Raw genomic sequence first — 20,232 nt, forward strand, 5'->3', positions numbered from 1 at the left:
TTTGGAGCTGGGGGGAGCGATAATCTCTATACCAGTCTGGGAGTTCGATGAATGGTATCTGCAGAGTATTGCAGAACCCCCTTAGATCTTCCGGGATTTTCAGATTTGCAGTGCGTCCAGCATTTGTTGCAGACAGACAGAAGGGAAATTTCCAAAGATATTGGATCCCTTTTTGGCGGAGTAGGTCGAGTAACGGGCGTAAGTCTCTTCTGTTTTGTAGGGTTATGGGGGACAGATCTTGAAAGATCTTGATTTCAGCACCCTGGTACATTAAGCTGCGGTGCTCTCTGGCTCTTCTCAGTATGTCTTCCTTCAATCTAAAATTTACTAGGCAGCATATCACATCTCTGGGAGGGTCTGTGTCTCTGCTTCTGGGTTTGAGAGCCCTGTGTAGACGCTCGTATTCAATGGGAGTTTCGGGGGGTCTTCCTAATAAATCATTGAAAATCTGGATTGTGGCCTGTATAATGTGATTCTGCTCAACGGACTCAGGTATGCCTCTTACCCTTACATTATGGCGGCGTCCGCGGTTGTCCAGATCCTCCATATGCCTGTGTAGATCTCTGAGCTGGCTGTTGCAGATCTGGGATGAATGCTTTAGCTGTTGTAAGGCGGCATCATGGCGGGTAGTGGTTGTTTCTAGGTCATAAATTCTCATGTGCATCGATTGAATCTCCCTCCTGAGGTCTGTGAAGGCAGCAGCAAAAGAGTCTTTTATATCTGTGGCCACCGACCTGAGGTCATTCATGGTAAGTGGTCGGGTGGTAGATGGGCTCTCTGCGCGCTGTGAGCTTCTCCTGGCAGGGCTGAGGCTTGAGGCCCGTGTTCCGGAGTAGGCCGGAGATGAAGCCGGGGCCTCGCGTGATCGCGGCCGGAAGATTTCCGGTATGTTGTGACCGGTGAGCGGATCCGGGCCCCTGGGGGATCGGGACCGAGACTGGGGTGGTTTGTCTTTCAGTTTCCCCATATTAACGGCTGATTTGGGCTCCTTTAGGCAGCTTACAGGACCTCCGTGGGACAGAGCGAGGAGATCAGGCAGCCATGCTCGTTCGGCTCCAAGCCACGCCCCCTATAGTATTTTATGTCTTGTAATCATTGTCAAAAAACGTATTACGGTAAATTCAACTTTTATGTATGACTATTAATTTTGAGTTTATTATTTGTTAAGGCAAATACATTCTTGATGTATTAAATAGTTATTCTGGACTCTTCTACTTAAACTGCAATTCAATGAACATGCCCATGTTTACCAACAAGTTAAACAAACATTTATGTAGCAAATAAAATGTATCTCACTATAAAAATCTCCTATGCACTCTCAGTCATAATTTACCAGAGTCACATATTAACTGATGAACTTTTTTTGTGTGAAAGAAAGAATTATATTTTATTTGAAGAATAACTAGGAACTATTATCTTAACAAAGGAACAGTATTTTCAACAATATGAAAAATGATTTAAATTAAGGGTTTATGTTTGTGCAGCTAAAATTATGAAATGGCGATGAGTGATAAGTTAATGTGACTAGTAATGTCAACTTGTTTTTGTAAATGCCAATTTTTGATGAGCAATTTTGATGTTACAGCTGCCTTGTTACTTTCATCTCAGGTAATTGCAAATATATGAGCAGGCATTGTTTATTGAAGTGGTACACCATTAATTTGTTTTACGAATATTAAATGATTGAGGTTGCCAATCTTTAGCTAGCAATATGCACATCATCAATTAACTGTAAAGTTGCTAAACAGACTAGAAAGTTTATTCAGTAGGGTTAAGTGCAAAGGTCAGTAATCCAGTGCATCCAATCAGAATATGTCTTTCAGTGATCTGACTCCTGGAATCTGGGATCAGATTGGTAGCTAGTTGTCAGTTCACCTTAGCTCCTTGCACTGCTTCATCAAATATGTCTATCATCTGTGAAAGGGTTCATATACTGAGGTATCAGACTAAGATACAAATGCACATTATTGATGCAAATGCAGCACGCTTTCTGGTCCTTCTGAATTACCTTTATTTGATTTTAAGTTGCTTCAGTTTTACTCTGTACCACTACCTCCAGCAACTGTCCTGTGCCACCAACTTATCACTGGTAAACACGGAAGCCAGTAGAGGAATTTTTCTGCACTACTTGCTTCCTCTGCAAGCTTCTGTGTTTACCAATGACATTACACCTCTTCCAGTGGCTCAAGCACGGAGCCCTTCCTGCCCATATAATATGAAGAAGTAGGCTCACTAGCCTCAGAGAAGTAGCAGCTACTCCTGCAGCCTTTGCCAGCATTGAGGACTCCTTCCTGGCCTAGTTCTTCCACAGCAGCCCTCCTTTGTAGTACTTTGTACTAGGAAAGACGTAGGAAGATATTTGAGGGTGGGAGCAGCTCTGTACTGGGGGAGGTTGCGGGGAGAATATTGTATTGGTGGGGTTGAGGGGAGAGCTCTGTACTCAGGGAGCTTGGGAGGAGAGCCCTATATTGGGGCAGGTGGGAGAGCTCTGTATTGGTGGGTAGTCTGGAGAGCTCTGTGGGGGAGGGGGAAGGAGATAGGGGAAGTTGACTGGCCTATATTACCCACACTTAAGCCTTGCACCCTGGGTGATGCGCATTGCTGAGCACTGAGCAGTTTTTACTACTGAGCCCTGCAATTTGTATGATACATACTCATGTCCTGAGCCCTGTGCCGTATGCACCCCTGAAAACATTTAAATATGTACTTCTGAGCACCCTGTGTGATATGCACTTCTGAAATCTTCACACTCCAGTACACACTCCTGAACCTTGCACCCTGCACAAGATGCACTCCTGAGTCCTGTACTCCATGTATTACACATTCACTGTGCAATATGTGGTTCTAAGCCCTAATCATATCCACCATTTCACTTCTCTTCCCTGGGGTGAGAAGTCTGAGGAGGATAGTTGTGAGTACCTGCATTTATTGTCTAAGAAAAAAAGAAATCAGAAATCCAGCTTTATTAACCCCCCCCCTACACACACACTCACACGCACACACAACCCAAAGTGAAAGTTGACAATTTTTGTTGTTCTGCTTCCTCTTGGTCTGAGCAGTGCTCACAAGAGGATGTTTGGGCACTGCTCAGGCCAAGTACTGTGAGCTCAGGCCGAGTGAAGTCATCCACACAGCAGGCGAGACCATGACAATTTAGGATCACAAAAAGTGGGTTAAATTACATTGGCTGTCATCAACCTGGACAACTGGCAGCATCTAGTGGCAGAGACAGAGCACTGCAGAGGACAGCTCTTGATTGAAGGTGAGTTGTTCACAGCTGCCTCTGAATTTAATTTACATCAATTTATAAGAGGAGAAAAGCACAGCTCCAAGGCATATACAGTATATACAATATACAGTATCTTGTATGCAAAACCTAAAAAGGGGAAAAACTGTCAATTTTTAAAATCTCTTGTTGGTTGTGAATTGAATGGAAAGGGTTTTTACATGAAAAGAAGGAGAAAAATGATTAACATTTCATGTTTTCTTCTCTTTTCGGCACTACTTATCCATGTAGATAGAAAGAAGGTTCTGTATCATTCCGGATCATGTATTAGAATGCAGGAATACCCTTATTTTATGTTAAATCCTAATAATTAATGTAGTTTATGCACAGACAGTCTATATTACCTTATAGCAATTGTTCAGATAAAACTCCTAATCTACTGACATTAATTTTCAATATAAGATGTGAATCTGATCTTGTGGTTATGTGAAAGAGCTCAAAGTTTTGACCTCAGCTCTGCTCCATGTTTTCATCTCAACCCTTGGCTTCTGTATTCCATGGCAACAACTCATGGTGCAAAGGTGAGCTTTGCTTCCTTATCAGCCTTTTTTTATTGATGGTACCTGACTAGCTTGACAACTGGCTTCACTCAATTTTTTTTCGTGATTAGTGATGGGCAATTCTGCCCAGGTCTCATTCTCCAAAGATTCTGCAAATCTTGCTTAACCATTTACCCCCTTTATGACCAGGTCATTTTTTACAGTTCGACACTGAGCTACTTTAACTAGCGCAGTCATGCAATGCTGTGTTCAAATTAAACTTATATAATTTTTTCCCACAAATAGAGCTTTCCTTTTGAGGTCACCACTGTTTTTTTTTTTTTGCAGTATAAACGAAAAAGACTGACAATTTTTAAAAAAGAATACAAACATTTTTTTTTTACTTTCTGCTATGAAACATATGAAAAAAAATCGAATTTCTTCATACATTTTGGTGAAAATGTATTCTGTTACACGTTTTTAGTAAAAAAAAAATTCCAATAAGTGTATATTGATTGGTTTGTGTGACAGTTATAGTGTCTATATACTCGATTTTTTTCGTTATACTACTAATGGCAGTTATCAGTGACTTATAATGGGAGTGCAGCAGACAATTTGACACTAACTGACAATGGGGGAACTGACTATCTGCCACTGACATCTCCAGTAACATTAATACAGTGATCAGTGATAATATTATACACATCCTACTGTACTAATGACACTGGGTAGGAAGGGGTTAACATCTGGGGCAATCAATGGGTTATAACAACCAAGATCAGGGAATATAAAACAACCAAGATCCCCTGACAGTGAACAGAGATCTGTATTGTTTACAATCACAGAGCTCCGTTCCATGAATCACTGAGCTGATTAGCAGGTGCCAATCATTGGCTACGTTAGGCGGTCGGCAAGCTTAAGAGACCAATCCCAATGAAGTCTATGGGGGATGAATCTTGTTTTTAAAACCAATAATGTGTAGGTCTAGCAGGCAAATTACTGAGCATGTAATGAAGTTTGTTCTTCACTACAAAAAATAACATACTGCAGAAGGTATAGCAGTGTAATTTTAGAAAGCAGCAGAAAGGTTACATATATTTAGAGAGAATATGCCAAATTGGTGTATACTTGACTTTTGTTTTAACCATGGGGATAGGGGGTGCATGGAATGTGAGGGTTATAATACGAGGTGGTTCAGGCTCACACTGTTCTTGTAGTTTTTTTTTTTCTAATTAAATGATGCAGCTACATGCTGCAAGCAAAAGGTAGTCTAAAAAACAGATAGTAATAAGTGAATCATCTGATTTAAGCACCCCAAAACTTAAAAAAGGCCCTACAAACATAAAATAAAAATAACCACAAAAGAAATGAAAACTCCAAAATACCACCCTGAAACAAAAAGCCCACTTTTTTAAAGGGTAGACTTGCTGAAAAAAACTAAAACAAAAACAAAACAGTTTAACCTAAAATAAAGACCCATGAACATACAATAAACCAATATGCCTCCAAACTAATATAAATCCCAAAATACCACCCTCCTGCAACAAAAGTCAATTTATTTAAAAGGAAACCCCGCAGTATGAAAAAAGTTTGCCATGGACAGTATAAAAGCAACAGCTTAACTCCAATCAACCACAAAATAACATTTATAAAAAAGACCCCCAATCAGGGCCGATCCTAGGGTCACTAATGCCTGGGTGCAGAAATATTTTGGGTGCCCCCGCGTGGGCATGGTCATCTTACTAACCTCTCCCCTTTACAAATGTTTCTATGGCAATGACTCAAACACAGAGATGTTCTCCTAAGGAGTCTTTGTTACCCTGAGATCCCCCCACAATCTCTTAACAATAAACAAAAGGAGATGGTCAGAGACTGCAGACATGATACAAGAGATGGTCAGAGACTGCAGACATGAAACAGGAAATGGTCAGAGACTGCAGACATACCACAGGAGATGGTCAGAGACTGCAGACATGATACAAGAGAGAATGATCGCCAGGTTCCCGACAGCCATCGCAGACACCTAATCTTCTGATTGGCTCCCGCTGTGTCCAATCACAGTGGGAACTCGGCTCCGGCGGCATGCACATGAGAGCAAATCATGAGAATCTTGTACAGCTATGTGATTTCATGCTAAAGGTCCACACTGCTGCAGTATATGTAAGGGGGGGTGGTACATAAGTGGTTAATCTGCCCATAAATTTAACAAAAGTTTGCACCGCCTGGATTCTCCCCAAACGTATCGTGAACCGAACCTGATCCTTATCTGTCATGTGATTATGCGTAGGCTTGCCATTGCTCACACTTCACCCATTGCTATTAACCTACCCCTATTGGAGAGTATTATAAACCTAATGTCCTGCACTGGTAGCAATAGTATCTCTGTTGGTGGACAATCCTTCCCCCGGGGTGGTAATCCTGCAACTAACTCAGCAACAGTAACATTATTTCTGGACTGTAGTTTCTAAACCCTGACAGTGATGGAAAAGCTAATTCAAATAATAATGTATCTGTATTTGTTTGTATATATATATTTATTTTTTGCAATGTACTCTACACTTTCTTTGGCTTAAATGCAAATTACTACACATTACTCTATGAGAAAAAATAAATAACAAATTTAGAATTGAAGATAAATAAAACATAATTTGTCATGCTCAAGAAAGCACTGGGGGTGTCAAAGTGCCAGTCAAAAACACAAATTTATGAAATTGCAGGTTTTTATTTTGGATTCAATTTTATTAACAAATGATTGTAAGGATATTTTAATAAACAAATGTTGTAAAACTACATTAAAGCAAAACTCCATACAAACAGCTAAATACACAAGTGAAATGTATATCTCACACAAATGATCAATTATTAAAGGTGAACTCCATTCAGATATAAAAAAAAACACTATGTAATGCAGTAGTATGTTTAAATAAAAAATACTATTGTATATACAGTATCTCACAAAAGTGAGTACACCCCTCACATTTTTGTACATATTTTATTATATCTTTTCAAATGACAACACTGAAGAAATGACACTTTGCTACAATGTAAAGTAGTGAGTGCACAGCTTGTACAACAGTGTAAATTTGCTGTCCCCTCAAAATAACTCAACACACTGCGTTAAATGTCTAAACTGCTGGCAACAAAAGAGAGTACACCCCCATTATTTTCCAACACTGCCTTAACCCTCTTGGGCATGGAGTTCACTAGAGCTTCACAGGTTGCCACTGGAGTCTTATTCCACTCCTCCATGAAGAGATCACAAAGCTGGTGGATGTTAGAGACCTTGCACTCCTCCACCTTCCATTTGAGGATGCCCCACAGATGCTAAATAGGGTTTAGATCTGGAGAGATGCCTGGCCAGTCCATCACATTTACCCTTAACTTCTTTAGTAAGGCAGTGGTCGTCTTGGAGGTGTTTTTGGGGTTGATAGCATGTTGTAATACTGCCCTGCAGCCCAGTCTCTGAGGGGAGGGGATCATGCTCTGCTTCAGTATGTCACAGTACATGTTGGCATTAATGGTTCCTTCAATGAACTATAGCTCCCCAGTGCCGGCAGCACTCATGCAGCCCCAGACCATGACACTCCCACCACCATGCTTTACTGTAGGCAAGACACGCTTGTCTTTGTACTCCTCCTCATCTGGTTGCCGCCACATACGCTTGACACCATCTGACCCAAATAAGTTTATCTTGGTCTCATCAGACTACAGGACATGGTTCCAGTAATCCATGCCCTTAGTCTGCTTGTCTTCAACAAACTGTTTGCGGGCTTCCTTGTGCATAATCTTTAGGAAAGGCTTACTTCTGGAACGACAGCCATGCAGACCAATTTAATGCATTGTGCGGCATATGGTCTGAGCTCTGACAGGCTGACCCCCACCCCTTCAACCTCTGCAGCAATGTTGGCAGCACTCATTCATCTATTTCCAAAAGGCAACCTCTGGATATGATGCTGAGCACGTGCACTCAACCTCTTTGGTCAACCATGGAGAGGCCTGTTCTGAGTGGAACCTGTCCTATTAAACCGCTGTATGGTATTCGCCACCATGCTGCAGCTAAGTTTCAGGTTATTGGAAATCTTCTTCTAGCCTAGGCCATCTTTATGTAGAGCAACAATTCTTTTTTTCAGATCCTCAGAGAGTTCTTTGCCATGAGGTACCATGTTGAACTTCCAGTGACCATTATGAGAATATGAGAGGGATAACACCAAATTCAACACACCTGCTCCCCATTCACACCTGAGACCTTGTAACACTGAGTCACATGACACCGGGGAGGGAAAATGGCTAATTGGGCCCAATTTGGACATTTTCACTTAGGGGTGTACTCACTTTTGTTGCCAGCGGTTTAGACATTAATGGCTGTGTGTTGAGTTTTTTGAGGGGACAGTAAATTTACACTGTTTTACAAGCTATACACTCACTACTTTACATTGTAGCAAAGTGTCATTTCTTCAGTGTTGTCACATGAAAATTATAATAAAATATTTACAAAAATGTGAGGGGTGTACTTACTTTTGTGAGATACTGTATATATACAATATAAAACCTGACTGTGACAGTCTTGCACTTTGTACACCCCTTACACTCTACACACTTATTTCCTAATTCATCAACATAACTTGCTGACTTTGTGGTTTCATACTTCTCTCCAATCCTCTACTGGACAATGGATCGTTGTTATATAACCTCTTTCCAGTGAACAGGTAACTGACCCAGTAACAATAATGTTAATCCAGAAAGTAGTAGAGTGATCATCCTGTTTAGCACATACAGCTTGGTCACCCAATCACCCAAACCTGTCATTGACATTGAAGGAGCAGCAGAAAACTGATAGGTACATCACTATCCTCCCTGTTCAATAAAGCACTGATTAACTTGAAGATTAGCTCAAAGATTAGTCCTTTCTCACTCTAATCCTGACCATACACAGCTCCAATTGTGGCCAATTCCTGCTGAACTGTCCAAAATTTGAATCATGGGTGGCAACACTAGGCAGCACAAACTTCAATCTGAATATCGAAGGAGATATACAGAAATTTCTTGGGCCAAACAGTGACTGCAGTCAAACAGATGTGGTTACTGTTTGGTTATTGTGACAGCTCTGGGAACACAATCTTTTAGAATACAATAGCTGGAAGGGGAGATACCTCCATCCATGCTGTTAAGTGTGGATGAGGTAATCTATTAATCCTAAGGTATATTGGTAGCCTAATCTTATTATTCAGAAGATTTTAGAAGTCTTCTGTCTCCTATGACTTAAGATATATTCAGGGACCTACGCTAGTTTTAGACCAAACACATTTAATGATATTTTGTATACAAGGGAGATTTTAATTTTAAATTGCCTTGTTATAAACAATTCTCACATTTTATTAATTTAATGATGATTCAATGAATATGTAAATGGATTATGAAAACTGCATGTTCAAAACTATTTAGATTCTGATATACAGGCAACTTAAGTTATATATTTTCTTGTAAAAGTCAAACTAAGTCCATGCCCTCCCCAAAAAATGGTCCATTGAGTACTCGAAATCTCAGAAGCTGGCAGCAGTGAGGCATGGGGGAAATTGGCAGCACCTAAAGGAGAGGCCTGCTTTGTTGAAGAGCTGACTGAGGGGCTGTCATCTGAAGATCTAGGCTGGTATCACAGGGAAAAGGTGCGGAGTGGACACTGGAAGGAGACAACCAACTTTCCAAAGACATTTTGTGAGAACAGAATGTTGTGAGAAATCTTAGAGTGTCACGTACCTGGTAGGTTTTGAGCCTGAAGTGCAGAGAAGGACCTCCCTTACAGCTCCCACTCCTGTTCCTCTGGAATGGAGACAGAAGGCCAGGAGTGAGGAGTGGTATGGGTGCCTGGCAGGATCGACAGTCACTGGAAGTTCAGGAGTGGTGGCACCCTCTGGATCCAGAAGCTGAAGAGGAAGCTGGAATGCAGAGAGGACCCGGAGCCACAGCAGGTAAGGAAGCAGGTAAGTAAGCAGGACTGGAACCAGGAACAAAGCAGCAGGTAGTAGCCTGGAACGCTGGACTGGAACCAGGAACAAAGCAGCAGGTAGTAGCCTGGAATGCTGGACTGGAACCAGGAACAAAGCAGCAGGTAGTAGCCTGGAATGCTGGACTGGAACCTGGAACAAGGCAGCAGGTAGTAGACTGGAATGCTGGACTGGAACCAGGAACAAGGCAGCAGGTAGTAGACTGGAACGCTGGACTGGAACCAGGAACAAGGCAGCAGGCAGTAGACTGGAACGCTGGACTGGAACCAGGAACAAGGCAGCAGGTAGTAGCCTGGAACGCTGGGCTGGAACCTGGAACAAGGCAGCAGGCAGTAGACTGGAACGCTGGACTGGAACCAGGAACAAGGCAGCAGGTAGTAGACTGGAACGCTGGGCTGGAACCTGGAACAAGGCAGCAGGTAGTAGACTGGAACGCTGGACTGGAACCAGGAACAAGGCAGCTGGTAGTAGACTGGAACGCTGGACTGGAACCAGGAACAAGGCAGCAGGTAGCAGACTGGATACAGGTATCAGACTGAGGGATGGTCAAACAAGCCGAAGGTCGGTATCGGTCGATCAGCAGAGGTACCAGGGACAACACAGAGGGATGGTCAGGCAAGCCAAGAGGGTCTGGTGCAGGCGGAAAGCAGGATGGTCTAACAGGAAGCCGGGTCAGATAGCAGAGTACACAGGTCAGATCAGGTTAAAGAACACGGAACGCTGTAGAGCAGACAGCGGGGATAGAGTGTGACAGGCCGGTTTAAATAGCCCGCCTGGCACTAGCGGGAGTGCGCGCCCGTGCGTGACAGCACCCGTGAACGCGCGCGCATGCGCAGTGGAACCCGCGGCCGTGTCCCCCTGCGTCTTGATCGCTGATTACTGGCAGGATCTTCATGACATTGTCCCCCCCCCCAAGGGGCAGCCTCTGGATGCCCCTTTGAAGGAATTTCTCCGGATGGGCTCTTTTAAAAGATTGCAAAAGATTTTCAGCATGAATATTATCCTCGGGTTCCCAAGAATTTTCTTCTGGGTCGAACCCCCTCCATTTTATCAGAAATTGATTTTGGTTGCCTCTTCTCCTATGGTCCATGATAGCCCCCACCTCGAATTCTTCCTCCCCATCTACCAAAATTGGATCAGGAGGATCTGTACTTCGGCCTGGAAATGGGTTAGAAACAGAGGGTCTGAGTAGAGACACATGAAATACTGGATGCACTTTTAATAATCCGGGAGTTCAAGTTCGTATGCCACCTCATTAATTCTTCGCTTGACAGGAAATGGTCCAAGAAACTTGGGACCCAATTTCTTTGATGGGTAAGCCATCCTGAGATTTACTGTAGACAACCATACCTGGTCCCTGGGTGTAAGTAACAGCTCACCTCGTCTCTTCTTATCAAAAGTTGCTTTATTATACTCCTGGGTCCTGGTCATGGTCTCCTGCAAAACTTGATTGTTGGAAGTGAAGAAGTCCAACCTCTCCTGAACTGCGGGTACTGTGCACTCTGGAAGAGAATTAGGCAGAAATGAAGGGTGGAAACCATAATTTGCAAAAAATGGGGTTTGTTTGATAGCGGAATGAATAGAGTTGTTGTAGGCGAACTCAGCCAATGGAAGAACAGAAATCCAATCATCTTGGGCAAATGAAGAGAAACAGCGTAAATATTGTTCAAGAGTCTGGTTTGTTCTCTCTGTTTGCCCATTAGTCTGGGGATGATAAGCAGATGAAAATGAGAGTTCAATCTTCAATGTTTTGCACAGAGACCTCCAGAATCGGGAGGTAAACTGTACCCCCCGATCTGAAATGATATTAACTGGTACCCCATGGAGCCTGATGACTTCTCTAATTAATGCCTGTGCCGTTTCTGTAGCTGAGGGGGTGCCCTTCATTGGGACAAAGTGGGCCATCTTCGACAACCGATCTACTATGACAAAAATTGAGGTGAAGCCCCCAGCCGGAGGTAATTCCACAATAAAATCTATAGAAAGCATCTTCCAAGGCCTATCTGGGACAGGTAATGGCTTTAGCAAACCCCATGCCTTGGTCCTGTGCCCCTTGTTCCTGATACAGGTGGTACAGGATTCAACAAATCTCCTACAATCCTCACGTAACTGAGGCCACCAAAAGGTACGCTGTACCAGATCAGTAGTCTTAGCCACTCCAAAATGCCCAACCAATGCATGGTCATGACAGAGTTCTAGTACTGAAACTCGTAGTTCTTCAGGTATAAAGATCCTATTCTCGTGCCACAATAACCCATCCTTAACTTGGAGTTCTGACCTAATGGAAGATCCCAACTCTGCGGAAGTCTGCTTAATCTGGGAAAGCAGGTCTCCCTGAAGCAAAAGAAAATTCCCCGGGGACAGAATGGTGTCCGGAGGGGAAACCTCTTGGGGCTTGTGAAACATCCTGGATAGGGCATCAGGCTTGGTATTCTTTGAGCCAGGGCGATAAGTGACATAAAAGGAGAACCTGGAGAAAAAGAGGGCCCACCTGGCTTGGCGTGGCTTCAACCTTTTTGCAGACCTCAAATACTCCAGGTTCTTATGATCTGTAAAAATTAAGACTGGATGAGCGGCACCCTCTAGCAGATAGCGCCACTCCTCCAACGCTGATTTGATAGCCAATAACTCTCTGTCACCTACATCATAATTTCTCTCTGCCGTGGACAATTTACGAGAGAAGAAGGCCACAGGATATAACAGGGCCTTAGTTCCCTGTCTTTGGGACAACACTGCCCCTACTGCAATTTCGCATGCGTCCACCTCTAGTACAAATGGCAGAGAGGAATCTGGATGTTTTAGCACGGAAGCAGAAGTAAAAAGGCCCTTGAGAGTCTCGAAAGCCTTTTGAGCCTCAGCAGACCAGTGGAAACGTGTATCCTGTTTAGTTAGCTGTGTGATGGGTGTGATGATGGCTGAAAACCCCTTAATAAATTTATGGTAAAAATTAGCGAATCCAACGAATCGCTGGATCCCCTTCTTATCTGTCGGGACTGGCCAGTCTAGCACTGCAGTGACCTTTTGAGGGTCCATCTTAATGTCCTTGCTGGAAATGATTAACCCCAAAAATGGAATACTTTCCTGTTCTAATTCACATTTCTCAGCTTTTGCATATAGACCGTGTTGTCGAAGCCGGCCCAACACACTTCTGACGTGCCTGCGATGGGATTCAAGGGAACAAGAAAAAATTAGTATGTCATCTAAATAGACGATAACAAACAGATCTAGAAAGTCTCGTAAAACATCATTGATGAAGTACTGGAATGTAGCAGGGGCATTGCACAGACCGAACGGCATCACAAGGTATTCAAAATGTCCATAACGGCACAGGCGCATGCGCGGCGCTCTGTGTGATGGCGGCTTAAACACAGAGCTCCGTCCCGCTCCGTGCCATCCGCGCACCCTGCAGCCGATCAAGTGACTCCCGCGATCCTATACCGGGACCGGAGGACGTGGCACATACCGGGGCACATATTAATGCAAACGGGGGGCAGCGAGGAGAAGCTTAAACCCTCAGTTATCAGCGCTCCCTGGAGCGGCTGAATTTTTCAAGATGGCGGTGGAACGGCAGCCCCACGAGGCTCATACAGGGATCCCAGGCTCGTCTCCATGGAGGGACTCACTGCAGGAGGAGGTATGTGGAGGGGTCCCATCACCCACTACAAGCGGAGGCCCACTCTCACCAGCCACCACTGTATCCCTTCTGGATCAGACTCTGGAAGAAATGCTTAGTGCCCCCTCAGGAGCCCGCACTCCTAAGCCTAATATAGCGTACCAGGAGACATCCCAGCACACACAACAGCCCCAGGACATTACACTTATGTTTGCAAAATTTGCAGAAATGCTGGACAGAGGCTTAGCTCAGACTGCATCCCGGATCACATCTGATATTAAAGCGGATCTCCAGATCCTAGGCTCCCGCATTGAAAGCATTGAACACAAAGTTGATGCAACGATCGACCGCGTTAATCAAAACACTGATCGCTTTCAGGAAATGCATGACCAACTAGAGGGGGCTATGGCGAAAATCGATGACCTCGAGAACAGGTCCAGAAGGCTTAATTTCAGGATTAGGGGCCTGCCTGAGTCAGTAACAGATGTCACAGACGCAGTACAGTCTCTGATCAAAAGCCTCATCCCAGACATCCGGGCCCATAAACTGGAGCTTGACCGTGCCCATAGAGCACTGGGACCCCCCCGCAAGGACGGCCTGCCACGTGACATTGTAGTTAAACCACACTACTATAGTGTCAAGGAAGAGGTCATGAGGAAAGCACGCAACACCTCACAGCTCCAGCTACTGGGACATCAAATTCAAATTTACGCGGACATCTCGCCCTTCACTATTCAGAAAAGGCGGGAGATGAAGCCCCTTCTGACGGTTCTGCAACAAAAAAATGTCAAGTACTGGTGGCTTTTCCCTTTCAGTCTGAAATTTGATCTCCATGGCAAATCCTTTCGATTCTCCTCACTCCAGGAAGGAGAACGACTGATGCAAAAACTGGGCCTACTACCTAAAGATCCACCATCCCCCATGCAGTCCTCCAACTCCGGCATGACCAAACGCCCACCTCCATCTAGCCCCATCACTTCCCTCTGGCTAACACCCAGAAACAAGAAAGCTAAAGAAGGACTCCCCCCCTGAGTTGCAGGGACCCCTCGCCCTCTTTAGGAAGAATTTTATTTTCTGGGTCGAAAACCTCCTAGACCCCTGGCACTTATGCCCAACTGAGACCTATCACCAATGTGTCTATTGTTACGGGACTCCCATGACCCAGTTATTTTTTGCTATGACCTCCGTTTGCGTTTGTAGCTATTCCCTCCCCCTTTTTTTTTTGCCAGGATCACTGGCAGGTCTCCACAGACTTCCGGCACAACTCACAGAACTGATCTCCCGGATGGCATTGATCACTCGGATGCCTTCTTTCTACACCGCAGTCGGAGCCTGGCCTAGAGGCCCCTTCTCTCAATTTATGGATATTGACTCTCTGGCCTGAGGTCTGTTGGAGTTGCTTTGGAACTCACAGAGGGAACTGTCCTGGATCCTTTCCCCAACACAAGACCGAAGCTGGCTCAGACCCATTAGGCTCATCTCCCCCCACTCCCCTCTCCATTCTCCCCACCCTTAGCAAGCAATTTCCTCCTCAAAACTGCTTCCCCGAAGCGATCTATGCATAGGATAGACCATATACGGTCCCACATCCTCTTTTTGTACTCCCCTCTCCTTCTACCAAGATTCTACCACATCCCCGGTCCTGGTTACTTCTGTTTTTGCAGCTTATAGGGAACATATTACCTGTTTGTTAAAGTTTAAAAAAAAAAAAAAAATGTATTCAATTTTTGTTACGAACTGATACTTAGGGGTGCGGAGGACGGAGCGGGTCCAATGCGCCTACTCTCGTACTCGGAGTTGCCAAACGTAGCTGTTTTGCTGCTCCCGGTCGGGAACTCCCTCACTAGATGGGGGAGTACATCTTCGGGTAAGGTGGTCTTGCTACCGTCGCTACCCCGGAGCTCACCTCCACTACTTCTTCATACTGTCTGTCAGGCTACGACTTACCAGACCGGCGAGTCCACTCGGGCAGAGGGTAGGCTCCCTTACGCGTCCGACTGACGGCCCCTGGTAGAGTAAACAGAAGGCACGAAAGTACGGAGTGGTATGAGAGCCTGTATTCACTGTCCAGATACTGCAGAGTAAACAGATGGGTAGGCTGAAGTAGACTGGAGCACAGGCACAAGACTGAACAGGTAGTTGTGGAGAAGCAGGCTGGGTAGAGAACAGACAGGCAACTTGGATCCAAGGGAGCAGGCAGATGGATGGTCAGGAGACAGGCCGGGTTCGTTAACAGGCAGACGGCAACGGTACAGTGGAGCAGGCAAGCGGATGGTCAAACAAGCAGAAGTCAGGTACAGGCAGAGTTCAGAGAGAGATCGGGGGACAAGCCGGGTCAGCAGGTAATCAGGAACAGACAAGGTACAAGGTCAGGCACTTAGCACGACTAGCTGTTGATCAGGCAGCACTGGTCACAGGAGCACACCGGCTTAAATGCAGCTTTTGGCGCCAAACGACGTGCACGCGCGCGCCCCGGCACACACGGGCACGCGCACCCGCCAACGCCCGCGCGCGCGCCCCCGCACACCGGCGTGCACAGCAGGACGACCCTGGATACACACACCAGCACCGCGAGGAACACGCACGGCGGGGTCCACAGGAAACGCGCGCGCCAACGCGCGCCGACGCACCCTGCCGCGCACCACCGCGAGCACCCTGCCTGCCGAGGTACGCCCTCTGACACTGTCTCTTCTTTCTCTCCCCTATCTCTCATGTCTCTAATTCTCCTTTCAGTGACGGACGAGGTCTCGCTTCCTGTCAGGATCCCGACGGAGGATAGGGTGCACCTTCCCACAGCATCTGCAATGGAACCAGCCTCTGCGACGAAGGTAGGTGATCGGGGATCGCCCGCTTTCTCCTCTTTACTGCTCCATGGCTGACCCACCCACACACAGACCGGCCCTACGCATTGCCACCCACAACGTTCAGGGACTCAATTCCCCGGTGAAAAGAAGAAAATTCTTTCAACATTATCATGCCCAAAAAATAGATATACTGTTTTTACAGGAAACACATTTTCCTAAATCATATACCCCTTCATTCATTCACGCCAAATTCCCCAAATTCTATTTAGCAAACTCTGACAATAAGACCAAAGGTGTGGGTTTGTTTTTTTCCCGCAACACTCAGTTCTCCCTGGTTTCTGAATTTAAGGACCCGGAGGGCAGATTTTTGCTAGTTAAGGTTCTCATAGAAGAACAACTCTACTCCCTCATTTCTTATTACGCACCTAACAAGGGACAAGCGAAGTTCTTTAGATCCCTTTTCCACACCTTGGCACCTTTGACTGAGGGTCTAGTCATATACGGAGGGGACTCCAACCTAGCCTTTGACGCGGGCATAGATAAAACTCGTCTTCCGGGCAAAAACAGGGTCCGTCCTACCAGGCAGAGTCTTAATGTGGCCAGACAGATATTCCACCAAGGTTTGGTGGACGTCTGGAGGGAAATGAACCCGAGGGCAAGGGACTACACGCACTACTCAAATCCGCATCAATCCTTTTCTAGAATAGACCATTTCTTTCTTCTACAACAACATGTCCCACTGGTGAATAAGTCGGATATTAGAGACTCTGCCTGGTCGGACCATTCCCTTCTACTTCTGACATTGAAAAGGGGACTGACCCACCGTCCGGGTTTTCACTGGAGACTGAACGCCTCCATTCTTAGCAACCCAACTCATGTATGCGAAATAGAACAACACATTAAGGAATACTTTCGTCTGAATGACATTGACGACATCTCCCCGTGCACTCTATGGGCAGCTCACAAGGCCGCTATTAGGGGTATCCTGATTCAAATTTCCTCTAGATTGCGCAAAGCTCGCAAGCTGGACATTGACAGATTGGAGTTGGAGTTCTCCTCCCTCAGCAAACTACACAAGTCTAAACCTACTTCAGACTCTGCTAAGAGGCTGGACTCAGCACGCACTGCCCTGAACCTAGCGCTCACAGCGATAGCGGAAAAGGATATCAGATGGGAAGGGGGACGGTTTTACCACCAAAGAGATAAACAAGGCTCTTTGCTGGCGAAACGACTAACCCCTAAATTAAGATCCCATGCACTACCCAAAATTAAATTAAGTGACGGGTCCCTCACACAGAATCCCCAAAAAATTATGGAAGCCTTTCATGACTTCTATTGCTCGCTATATAACAAGGTGGGAATAGAACCTTCTCCAGACATCATAGATGCCTTTCTGGGATCAGTAAAGATCCCGAAGATTAGTGGACAACACAGGGACGAGTTAGAAGCCCCGATTTCAGCAGCAGACGTAGCACAGACCATAAAGAACCTCAAGAACAACTCCGCCCCTGGCCCTGACGGCTTCTCCGTCCCATATTATAAGCATTTCTCCTCGACACTCTCCCCATATCTAGCCCGATTTTTTAATCATCTCAGGTCCGGAGAGCCCCTCGATAAGGTAGCAAATTCGGCGTTTATTACAGTAATCCCCAAGCCGGGTAAAGACCCCAGTTGCGTTTCCAATTATAGGCCCATATCCTTGATTAACAATGATCTTAAGATTCTAACAAAAATTTTGGCCGATAGGATTTCTAACTTCATAGGCCTTTATATTCATAGGGACCAAGTGGGCTTCATTCCCGGGCGTCAGGGGCCGGACCAGATCAGGAGGGCAATCGACGTAATTTCGCTCTTAGGCTCCGGATGGGATGGGGGACCCCAACAAACGGGTTTCCTGCTTTCGTTAGACCTTATGAAGGTGTTTGATTCCGTCTCCTGGTCTTTTCTGGTCCCTACCCTTCAAAAATGGGGTTTTGGTGCATCCTTTATGAACATATTAGGAGCTCTCTATTCTACTCCGGAGGCTACAATTAAGATGCAAGGATATCATTCAAACTCTTTCCCAATTCGCCGAGGCACTAGACAGGGGTGTCCCCTTTCCCCATTAATCTTTGCCATGATTATCGAGACCCTAGCCATCTCCATCAGGGATAATCCCGACATACATGGAATACAATGCGGATCACAAATCCACAAATGTGCCTTGTTCGCTGATGACGTTTTGCTCTTTATAACGTCCCCTACCATCTCCCTTCCTATTATATCCAGGGCGCTGGATGATTTTGGCAAATTCTCGGGTCTCGCAGTGAATTATTCAAAATCCTTAGCTCTCAATATTAACCTGCCAGCTCACCAGGTTGCTCAACTTCAAAACAATTTTAAATTCGGGTGGACCGAGACAGCACTCCCCTACCTAGGGATCAACTTGACCGCCACTATAGACAAACTCTACTCAGCTAATTACCCGGTAATCTTTCGCAAACTGGAGGAAGATCTCTTAACTTGGGACAAATTGGGCCTCTCCTGGCTAGGCAGGGTGTCCTCTGTGAAAATGACCCTACTGCCTCGCATCCTTTATCTCTTCAGATCATTACTGATCCCCATCCCGAAGGACCGTATCCGGACTTTCCAGTCGAAAATCATAAAATTTATCTGGGGAGCCAAAGGGCATAGAATAGCTAAGGGGACTCTCTACAGCAGGGATCAGGGCGGGTTGGGAGTACCAAACATACTTTGGTATTACCACGCAGCACAACTATCTCAATTATCCACTATATACTCTAAACTAGCTCACCCGGACTGGGTGCATACGGAAAGACAGGCCATCCCCCACTACACGCTTGACTTTTTGCTATGGTGCCCAACCAAGACCAGACCGGCCATTCTCGCACCCACCCTCTCTCACTCCTTAACACATTGGGACTCCCTTAAAAACAATCCACACTTGGTCTCCCACTGGCGCCCTCTGGCCCACATTTTCAGAAATCCCTTGTTCCCACCTGGACAGGACATTAAGGCCTTTCGATGGTGGTTAGATAAGGGTATGTATAGGATCGGTCACTTTGTAAACCCAATGGGGCCTCTTTCCTTTGCCCACTGTACTAACAAACTAGATATGCCAGGGTCGGAGAGGTTTAGACTTCAACAAATATCCCACTTTATCAGATCCCTAGGGCCCTCACTACACAAACCTCTATCTCTCACGGAATATGAACTGTGGTGCGGTCAGGCCATGGAGCAGAGGGGGGGATTTCGGTGATTTACCGGGCACTTGCTAGGGCTGACTCTAAGACGCTTTTTATGCGAGAATGGGAGAATGATCTCCAACAACAGTGGACCACCGCTGAGTGGCACAGAGATTCTGTCGATGCCTCAAAGGGCATCCTCAATATAGCGTTAGTTGAAGCTAACTTAAAAATTTTAATGAGATGGTATATGGTTCCCTTGCGGATAGCTAGAATCTACCCGAATGCATCCCCATTATGCTTCCGAAACTGTGGACATATTGGTTCCATGCTCCATATCTGGTGGGACTGCCCCAAAATCTGAGACTTATGGAACAAAATATTCCATATTATTAGGAAGATTACGAACGCACCTGTCCCTAAAACCCCACAGTACGCTTTATTGAACTTCTCCTTCCCTGGGGTACCGAAATTAGCCCAAAACCTTATTAGGTTCATCCTCATCGGAACTAAATTAACAATAGCCCGAGCTTGGAAACATCCCACGGTCTCATTTCTGGCAGTTAAAAGAAAGATATCCTGGATTATGGCGCAGGAAAAAATAGTCAGCATCCTCATGGACACAGTAAACAGAAATGATGCCGTATGGGAACCCTGGGTCAAATACATTTCCGGAGCTCCGGCCCATGCCCCCCCATCTGATTAACGCACGGAGGAGCGAGTACCAAACCGTCAAAAGTCACAGCAGCAACGCCTCTTTCTCTCTCTTTCTCTCTCTTTCTCTCTCTCTCTCTTTCTATTTCCTCCCTATTTTCTTGTCTGTTCTCTCTATCCCTTTATGGTATTTGAGTGCCAATTTGGTA

Source organism: Aquarana catesbeiana, linkage group LG02 (genome assembly GCF_042186555.1).
Source record: "Aquarana catesbeiana isolate 2022-GZ linkage group LG02, ASM4218655v1, whole genome shotgun sequence".
NCBI classification, from domain to species: domain Eukaryota; kingdom Metazoa; phylum Chordata; class Amphibia; order Anura; family Ranidae; genus Aquarana; species Aquarana catesbeiana.